Raw genomic sequence first — 10429 nt, 5'->3', positions numbered from 1 at the left:
ATTTCATTGTATTACAAGCCCACATTTCTATCCTCTGACACATGGATGGGAGCTCTAATGAAACACCATCTTAAGCTCAGTTGTTGTGTAGATGAGGTGTTAATTTCAAATTGGGCTCAATTCCCACTGCCAAAATGTGGAGGAGGTTCTTCTCTCATTGCTTGTAGAGGTAAGATAATGAAAGGATAGATCCCTTCATTATTGATGTTATTCAGTCATGGAAGAAGATTTCATGATAAATACTAGATGCTTGTCCACAGTGTGTGTAAAAATTAAATCTGTAATTTAGTGCAACAGCTTTTTAATACCATACATTGACTTTTTTTAATAGAGTGTGTTTATAGCCCTTTCCTTTCATCTGGGTTTGGCATTGGTACTGCTGGAGCTAGCAACCCCCACCCCCTCTCTCTCTCTTTCTGAGGCCTGCCGTCCACACACTCTCAATCGCACCATGTGCGGCCCGTGTCTCCACTCTTCTGCACACGCCCAGTGAGTCTGAATGCGGCACAGGTCCTGTGGTATCTGTGGCATGCACCCCGGCCCACCCTGCCACACAACACACACACACACACACACACACACACACACACACACACACACACAAACACACAGGGTACTGTGCCGGTTGATTCTGCCTCATTGTTCTCCTCTATGAGTGAGACTGCTTGTCTACAAGCTCCTTATGAGCTCCTTTGTCTGTTTCAGTAGGGAAACTGCAAATTGTCTTCTCTGGTCATTTTAGTTGAAAAAGTTAAATCCCAGCCAAGTCAGGTCCCATTTTGCAAGTATGCTAGGTCATAAAATTCAGTCATTGGCAAAATGTTAATTGGACTGTAGGACTGTAGTTAATACTAGTGATGCATGTTGAAGGTGAAAGAATATTAAAGATCCAGTGTGTACTTTTAGAGGAAGAACTCTGCAAAAAAAGGCCAAAAAAAACTCTTCACTTTTCAAAGAATAATTTGTCTCCCTGTCAGGCAGTTTTTTGTGAATCCACTTTCCTTCCACTATCATGTTCATGGACGAGTCCCAGCAGGTTCTCCCACTACCGTTCATCCACCCCCCCACCACCATGAAGGCCCCACTAAAACCCTCTTTAACCCCACCCCACAAGATAGATTGATATGTGCCAGTGATAGCATCATCAATCTCTCTCTCTCTCTCTCTCTCTCTCTCTCTCTCTCTCTCTCTCGCTTGCTCATACTGGTTCTCTCCTCTGTGGTCTAGAGGTCCCGTGCTGGGATGTTCGCTGCGTGCTGTGTTTATAAAAGGGTCGAATACCATCACAATTAATCCTGCTGCTGACGCAAGCAGACATGAAACAGATGTACGGCACAAAAAAACAGGCTGGGGGGTGCGGGGTAGCTGGAGTGTCCAACCAAAATTTTTTTTAATTTGTATAGTCAGACATTATAACTCAAAACACATTGAATTCAAAGGAATTTATTAGTGGAGGGGGTTGTAAAATTTAACCTCTTGTGTTATTTGAGATGCCATCTCCCCTTTCATGTGCAGAGTGAAGATTCAAAGTGTGAGTCTCCATGCTGGAGACCGGAGGAGTGTAGCATGTGCTAATGATCCTGGACTGGGTTTAATGATCCTGCAGTGGGTTTAAATCAAGCTGTCCAGAGCGCCCATGCGGCACAAGCCTGGGGTAGAAAGAAAAAAAGAAATCAACAACGACAATCCGCACAACCAGCAGAGACATGCATGACAGCGGAGAACAACAAAACAAGTCCGTCAGTCAGGGAATCTCAGCCAAACCCATCAAGCTGATGATGATCCCCTGCGAGAGCTGTCTTGACTGAAGGCTGGAGCTTCCCAGCGGTCTGCGCCTAAGTGGCCTTGAGGGGGGCTGATGAGAGAGGGACGATAACGAGCTTTGCCATGATAAGCAGCCAAGGAGATAAGACCCCTGAACCGGGTCAAAGGGTTGTGTGGGCACCGCAGTTTTCCTCCGTCAGCGTGAGTGTGCCATTTTTCATGAGTACAAAGTGGTCTCCAGGTCAAAAGGAAACTCCCGCACATCTCTCCCTTAATAGCTACCAATAGATAGAGCCTTTATTGTGTTCGTAAACAGATGACATTCAATGATCTGATTATGGTGAGAAGAGGCAGATATCAACACGGCAACAAAAAATAGCTTGGGGTTAAAAGAAGACACTAAAATGGTGGAGTTCATGTTCTCATGGTAATTTAACTGCACTCTCTGGAATGCTAAACACTGATCGTGCTGATTTAGGGGAGGGGGGTAGAATCTTCCGGAAGTCCCACAGGGAGTGACACACACCGTCCCTGTGGAATATTTGGAATAAACTCGGCCTGTTTTTATATCAAACGGAAAACCAGGGAACGTCTGGAATGTGCTTCATGAAACCTTTCTTTTGTAGTCAAGTGCCGACTGTGTTTTAGACTACACATTGAATACTACACTCAGGATTGTACATCTTTCTCTGTGACTGTGTATTGTTCTGAGCCAGTGGGAAGATGTTTGGCAAGATCAGATACTGTAATGGGTAATTACTGTTTACTGGTGGCGGTCAACTGAAAATACTGCAGTCTATCAGATGGTGGGAGGGGTCATGGGATATTATGAAACTATGTTGACATACCTACAATTCCAGGCCTGTTCAATATGTTACCCAAGACCCTATCAGTCAGTATAATGAGAAGCAGGCCTTGCCCAGAGCTTCATTTCAAAAGGTGTAAATCAGGCGAGAGTGACTGGCACTTCAACTTTAAATAACTCCAGTCTTTTACCCCAAGCTACACAAAAATGTGAAACAAATTTAACAGCCTGTGCAGTCATTTTTTTTTTCACCCAACCTATTCGATTTTAACACAGTTTTGTGACAGCTCTCCAAGGATTTACAGCTTCAAAACAGTCCCTCCTGTCTGTCACGACTGATACTAATCTTGGTAAAATAGTCTCCGGATGTTGATATTACTACCCAGCAACGGGAGTATTTTGCTTATTGAGTAAACATTGCAGTTTGACTGTCTTGAACTTTCACTCCGTGTATAACAGTATAGATGTGCCTGAGAAATGTTCAGGCACCTTCTGACAAACTCTAAATTTGACTATTCCCCAAGTTGTTTTACTGCGTTTTAGGGTGGGATTGAAACGTAATAAGGGCTTTGGGGTGGCCTCTGTGTGACTTCCAGCCTGGGACTATCTTAACCTACCTCTCCAGTCTGTAATATGGCTGATACTTACTGCCTTTTTTTTTTCTTCCTCCGGGAAAATATAGCTGTGCTTCTGTGGTTGTTTTTCAGGGCAACCAAGGGACTGGTTCCCTTGGCCAGCCGCAATCTGATTACAAGAGCCCGGCCTATGGGAACACTCCTTCTTCCTCCGATCCATAATTGACTTTTTCACTTTTCTTTTTTCTTTGGCGGATGTGTGGCAGACATCATCGTGTCATCACCAGCAGTAGGGTGAGCTCATTTTACAGTTAAAGCTGTCCTGTCGCATCTGCACGGCAGCCACACAAGGACCCGTTTCCTCTCCCCTCTCTAAAAATAGCTCCACTAATCACCACCAGGGAATTTCCATCATAATAATTTAAACAACAAACAATAATCATGTTTACAACACTTCAATTACACATTCAGTTTTATCTAAAAATGTCTCTTACGTCATTAAATGCAGCCATGTTCTTTTTCTTGATCTCCCTGAAATGAAGCCTATGATATGGGACCTCTGCTGAGAAACTCACATGAGCTCTCCAAGGGCTCTGTCCTCCAGTTACCCCACCTCACACACTGGCTCCTCAGTTGAGATCTGCTTCTGTTAGGAGAAACAGCCGCCTGTCTCATAATCTGTCTTATAGACTTCCCCTCAAGTTAAAGAACATGCTGTTCTGTTCTCTTCTGTATGCTTCTGTCACCAGAAGGATAAATGAGAATGTACACACAGCCACTCCAGGTTGCCCCTCAGGCAACCATTTAAAAGAGATTATGAAGGAGCTTTGCATATGTTGTGAGTGTTTTAACAATATTACAGGAGCTTTTTGGCCATCTAGATGTTCTTGGTTTGAAACAGTAATTTTTCAGTGGAAGCAGAGTGAGTGGGTGATCTTCATTGTCCTATAACATGTGATTTTGTAACCTATGGTGTTGTATCCTCAGATTCTTTTTCTGCATGTGCATATCTCACTTCTGCCATGTTTTTCAATAGCTTTTAATAGCTTTTAAGTCACACACACACAAGGAGAGAGACGGGGTGGGGGGTCTGAGGTGCTATTGATTGCAAGTGTGATGCTGTTTCACATCAAACTCAAATTAGAATTTAAATGTGCACAGAGGGGAAGGAATCAACACACTGATCACTAACGTCACGACCCACCTCGCATCCTGCCAGCTCTGATTCAGACTCGATTACCAGCGAGAGACCGAGCCAGGCATGTCGAGTCTCAGACGGTAATGAACCTTACTGGAGACAGTTAGTCAAAGGCAATTGGATGAGTATTCCAGTTACAGATTCCACAACGCCGCCACTGTGAGGAGGGAACAGACCAGTCCAGTCTAACTCCAGTTTTTGGAGCTGAACTAATCGCAACAAAATCAAACAGACTTTAAGTGTGATGAGGTTCTGAGCTATGTCGGTTCTGAGGTCCGTTTAGGGCCTGTGTTGGGCAGGAGTTGGATGTTTCCTCTGTGTGTGAGAATGAGAATTGTCCCGACTCCAGTATGGGCCATTCAGGACTTGTCCACCTACAGGGATGTTAAAAATGTTTTTAAGCTAGTAGTGCTTCAATTTAGAACTACACTCACATGAAACAGGAGACTGTGAGATACAAGCCTTTAGAAATTAATAGTTGTGTACAGAGTGAGACTATCCAAAACACACGGTCTGTATGTGGAAAGGGAAAATATGAATATAGATCAAATATATTGGAAAATATGGCACAAGGAAATGTTGTGACTTGCCCTAAAAAGTGCTCACTGTCCACTCTGAAGACCTCAGGGGAAAAAAACTCACCCCGGCTCTGGGGCCACACATACACAAGGAGCCACTTGTTAAGAGCGTGCACCGCACATAGCCAAAACAAGCACGCTGACATGAGTGAAGTGGAAGAATTCCCTCATAGACCTCTCGAAAACGCGGCAAAACTCAACTCAGGAGGACAGTGCTCTGAAAATGTGGGGTTGTTGTGCACTGGGAGCCTGGCTAGGCAGCCTCAGATGACCTGGTTGTTCCTGGCGTTTCACACAGAAACCAGTTTGTGTCCGGTGTTGTTGCAGTCACTGTAAGGCTGAAGCCATTTTAGAGAGCTGACAGTGCTGGATGTTGGAATAACAATCATCAAGGACAGTTATAAAGTCCAAATGAAATTTGAACAGGCTCAACAAACACCAGAGTTTCAGTAAGTAATCAGGCTCAAAGAGTAACATTTGCTTTTAAATTCAATGAAAAGCTTTGGCTTGATATCAATCAAATGGGTAACTGCAGCTGCATCATGTTGCTGTTATTATGCTAATTGAATCATGCTCAGCCAACCTCTTTGGTTAGTGAGGATATTGATATAAGCCCAACAGTGTCCTAAAATGGTCATTTGGAAAGAGAGACAGACCAGGCCAGTGTGTGTAAATCTCTTAATATGGAAAACACTGATGAATATTTAAAATCCTGCAGAAAATCACACATAATTCTAGCTTTAGTAAAAAAAAAGACTAAGCTAAATCTGGATGGCCAAACATCCCACATGTCTCCAACCTTTTGCAGATGTGAAACATCTTACAATACAATTTAATGACCCTCTAATTAAGCTGTTTATGGCAACAGCACTGGGCATCAATAATTTGGTTTGTAAAAGAACAAGAAATCTCTGATTTAACAGAGGTACTAAAACAAGTGGCTATTTTTCTGCAGAAGCTTGGAGAGCCATTTTTGTTTTCAGCTTGTGCTGACCTCAAATCTCACACAGTTATGGCACAATTTCAATCATACAATCTTTGGCATTTTCTGCTATGCAAATATTTCCCAAATTACAAAATGTTATTGCAACAAATGGCTTTGGCAATTATCATGCCTCCCACTGATAAAAGAGAGACATTTCTGGACGCATTTCGAGGATGTTATCTTTACTGTATCACACAGGCTTTGTCCCAGATGTTTAACTGTCGTGTTGACTGAGCAAGCTAGACTTAGCAAAGAAACTTTTGTCTTTCTGGCACCATAAACAAAACCAGATAACCCAAATCCATGTTAAATCAACTTGACAATGTGTTATTCCTTGTAAAAGAATAACAGTTCACAATCGCTCAAATTAATGAATCTCATTTGTAAAACAATGAAACAAATAATCTCTCTAAACCAAGTGGAGAGGTGTCTGTCTGACATATCGACAGTTTCCTCTGGGAGGGGAGAGGGCTCTGGGTGGGGGTGGGTTATATTTAGAAGTTTCAGCAGCAGCAGACAGCCCCCCATGACAGTGCTCACTGTCTTCTCCCCGAGCATGTGCTGCCCACATGCATGTCCCGGTGACATCATGCCTCAACGCCACTTTTGTTGAAATGGTGGGTGTCAAAACAGCTGGGCTCTCTCTTTCCTTTTCTCTTTCTCTCTCTCTCTCTCTCTCTCTCTCTCTCTCTCTCTCTCTCTCTCTCTTGCCACAAGCACCATTTTCAGTCCTGCGTTAGCTGGCAATGTTTGCTGAGGCATTAAGGGTTTTCCACCCGCGGCCGTTAGACGACGTGGTCAGATTGGTCATAGCGCTGGATGAAATGGGATTATGAAGGGAGAGTCTGTCTATGTGAAAATTGTTGGGAGGGAAAGAGTAGGTGTGTTTTTCCCTGGGTGTGTGTGTGTGTGGGGGGGAGTTATGGTCTGTGTGCTCTGCTTCATAGCTCGACTGAGGCAGTCAAGGTGAACCAGCACAGATTTACCATCACTGCATCTTCACCGACACATAAGAACAGAAACACACACACACACACACTCGCACACACACACAGTGAGAGACTGGGTACAATCGAAGTTCTCCCCTTCTCATCCATCCTTCCGAGCGCTACAGCACTGCAGCATTGGTTGCCATGGAAACCTGATTTCAGAAGAGAATGTTGCGAAAAAAGGGGAGGGGAGTGTGTGTGTGTGTTGGGGGGGGGTATCTGTTAGAAAGAAGGAGTCATTTTCCCTCTAGATGTAGAGAGCATGAGTGCAGGTCTGTATTCTCCCCTTGGGATGTTGTTGATCTCATGATGTACGCACATTGAGGTAACAGCTCTGTAAACAGGTTCGCCTCTTTTCATCAGTGGCGTGTCAAAAGGGAGAGTGCAATCAGCTCCAGGCCGGTGTGATCGCCAAGCTATGCCACAATCCAGCTGCACTGGTGTGTGCGTGCACGTGTGTGTATACACAGATTAACGGCTGTCCTGTGGGATGAGAGTTATGACGGGTGGTAATGAGTCTGACAGAGCCATGCTGTTTCTCTCACGGCCAGTTTAAATGATCAGCTCGGTTCATCCATCTCCATATAGGCTCCCCGTCAGTGGAGCCGTGCGCAGATCGGGTGAGAAGGAATCAAGTCTATAAGGAAAGGAAGAGACAAAAGAGGAGAGGAAATGAGTATACAGTCATTTCCTGTGTATTAGCCACACTGTGTATAATCCGCAGGACAGTGTCTTATGCCAGTTAAAAGAAACAAAACCATATTAATACCATATGAAATGTCCCTGTGTATTAATCTCATAGCTGAAGAAATGTTTCAAAATCAATGTATAAGCCGCGGCTAATACAGTAGTTGGGAAATTACGGTGTACGGTGTGAGCATGTATGAGGTTAAAAGAGTCAGAAGTGAGAGGTTTGGAAACTGACGAGAAAGAAAGAAAGAAAGAAAGAAAGAAAGAAAGACAGGAATAGAATAGGAGTAAGAGAGTCCTGTCCACTGTCACTGAAGAGCCTTCTGTCCACCAATTAGATCTAAAGAGCTGCTTTTATCAGATCCAGGCAGAGCGGCAGCAAGCTACGCAGCTAGAGAGAGAGAGAGAGAGAGAGGGAGGGAGAGAGGGAGGGAGAGAGAGATTCTACTTTGACTGTTTAAACAGCGTGCTGTTTTGGAGAGGCAGGACTTCAAGAACAGCAGCAGCAGCAGCAGCAGAAGCAACACAAGAGTCAGTGTTGAGCGGATCTTCTGCAGTCTCCTCCTCCTCCCCCCTTGTGCTGTGCTCACACCACACGGGCACCTTCCATCCCAACACTCTCTTCTCACTCAGAGCTCGCCTCGGTGTCCACGGGAACAGAAGAGGCAAGGAGAGAAAAGAAAAAAAGCAGTGCGTGTGTGTGTGAGAGAGAGAAGAGAGAGAGAGAGAGAGAGAGAGAGAGAGGAGCCGTGTGGAGACGGACAGGCACAGGTGCTGTGCCGAACGAGAGCCCGGGGAAGTGAAGAAGCGGCGATTCGACTGAGCGAGCGACTCTGGAGCACAACGAGCTGAGCTGAGAGGAATTCCAAAACAGCTGTCCGGCAGACGTCCTCTGAAACGAGCACCCTCAGGGGCAGCGAGAGGGAGAGAGAGAGAGAGAGAGAGAGAGAGAGAGAGAGAGAGAGAGAGAGAGAGAGAGAAAGAGAGAGAGAGGAGGGGGGCTGCAACACACACTCTGCACTTCATTTGGAGCCGGCGAGCGTCAAGCAGAACAGCTTGCTGTGGACAGAGCCAACGGGATTAACCTCGAGGAGCTGCACAAGGTAAGAATCAGCCAGCAGGTTTAATTGAATCCCATAGCATGCTACTGCCTCCTGCACATGTCTTTCATTCTCATTAGACGGAGTGAGCAGCAAACATACCTATTGCTGGTCGTGTGTGTTACATTTCTGACATCTGGGTGGGATTTCAGTGTGTCGCCTTTATATATATATAAAAACACATGGCAAGTGTCTTGCGTCGAAGACATTTTCTTGGAGACATAGCATACCTATTGTCTCAATATAATTAATGTAAATGTAAGTGTGTGTGTGTGTATGTGTGTGTGTGTGTGTGTGTGCATGTGTATGTGTGTGTAAACTGGCTTGGGTCTGAGAGTCAATGAATCACTGGCCATTTCTCACAGTGTGTCTCTCACGCTTTCCCTGTCTTTTGCTCTAAAGCGGGATAGTCGGATTATTTACACATAGCATCTGGGCGAGAAATGTGTGAAATGTGTGTGTGTCCGACAAGGCTGGGAGCATATGTTGAGCAAATTCCCTCACACAGCACAACAAGGGATTGGACAGGGCAGAGTGGAGCAACCCGACACCCTGGCCGCCGTTAAGAGACACATTTTCACTTCGACAAGACTCTGGCGACGTGCTTGCCAAAAAACCCTGGAGAGCCTTTGCGCCTGTATCTCTCTCTCACACACACACACACACACACACACAGAGAGAGAATTCACCAGAGTTCACTCCAGCTTGGATAATAACATAAAACATTTGAGGGATGGATGAGACCAGAAGGAGAAGAAGTGGAGAAGAGGAGCTGGCCATCCCTGCTTACTCGAGCGTGTCTTGTGTTTGGACTGTCTCTTAACCCCTTTGGTCTGGCTTCCTGAGAGGAGTCTGCCAAGGGCAACACCGTCCACACACACACCAAACGGTGGGAGACGGAGAGGGTGGTTGACATGACAAATGTGTACTGTAGCACTGAGAACAGAGAACTCACACACAGACACACACACACGCTCCACCCTACCACTCCACCAAAGAGCCAGCCCATCCTTCAGGCCCCTGGGAGAAAAAGCCATGCTCCACTGTAATTGAAGGGTTCTTTATGTAACTTAAGTACACACCAATGTGTGTAAAGGGGACCAAGTGCTTCAAAGGTTAACATTAGACTTTTTTGGCAGCAACAATTTTTTTTCCCTAGCCCGAAAAAGGGAATGTTTTTATTTTTTCCCCCGTCTGTGTAAGGGTGCGTGCATTACCGAAAAGGTTAAGGTTAAAGAATGTAGACCAACCGCTGTGAGGGGGCAGCAGCCAGGCGAGCTGCTCCGCCAAACTTCCTCCTCCACCCTTCAGCTAGCAGATGGAGGGGTTTAAGAGGGGGGAAATCCGCACAGCAACCGGCAGCTTCATCACCAACAGGAAGGGCAGCAGCAGAGGCGACAGCTAAACAGGGATGGCCGGGGTGGTCCATCTCTGCCAAAGAAGGCTGACGGCTAAAATAGGTCAGGAGGAGAAGCAAAGCCCACGCCGCCGCAGAGCTAAACTGAAAGTCGTCCACATAAAGGCCATAGCAGCCAGATGCCAGGCGACGCTATCCACCCCACCACTCCCCACCCGTTAGACCCACATCCACTGTATTTTTGTATACAGTAGGACCAAACTGGAGAATGTCATCAGTGCGCTTGTTTAGACTGCTGCCCTCGCTCCCCCGGCGCTCCAATAATACGTTGACCCAGTTAGTCCGCACGTGATTCAATTACGGCCTGCTCACTGACAGCCGGCCGTGT

General features: G+C 45.7%; 1 protein-coding gene across 1 annotated transcript in view; it reads left to right on the top strand.

Moving 5' to 3' along the window:
• The first annotated feature begins 8090 nt into the window (after window positions 1-8090).
• cdc42ep3 (CDC42 effector protein (Rho GTPase binding) 3) overlaps window positions 8091-10429 on the top strand; it is a 10352-nt gene continuing 8013 nt past the window's right edge. The window contains exon 1 of the mRNA XM_076286017.1: window positions 8091-8687. The gene's annotated coding sequence lies outside the window, so the exon portion shown is untranslated. The remainder of the gene's footprint in view (window positions 8688-10429) is intronic.

The sequence above is a fragment of the Alosa pseudoharengus genome, unplaced genomic scaffold (assembly GCF_046254945.1).
Source record: "Alosa pseudoharengus isolate Yale_2024_CS ecotype anadromous, Long Island Sound unplaced genomic scaffold, YU_APseudo_1.1 YU_APseudo_1.1_scf_15, whole genome shotgun sequence".
Taxonomy (NCBI): domain Eukaryota; kingdom Metazoa; phylum Chordata; class Actinopteri; order Clupeiformes; family Clupeidae; genus Alosa; species Alosa pseudoharengus.
The sequence above is the reverse complement of the archived record's forward strand: the minus strand, read 5'-3'. Positions and strand labels throughout refer to the sequence as shown.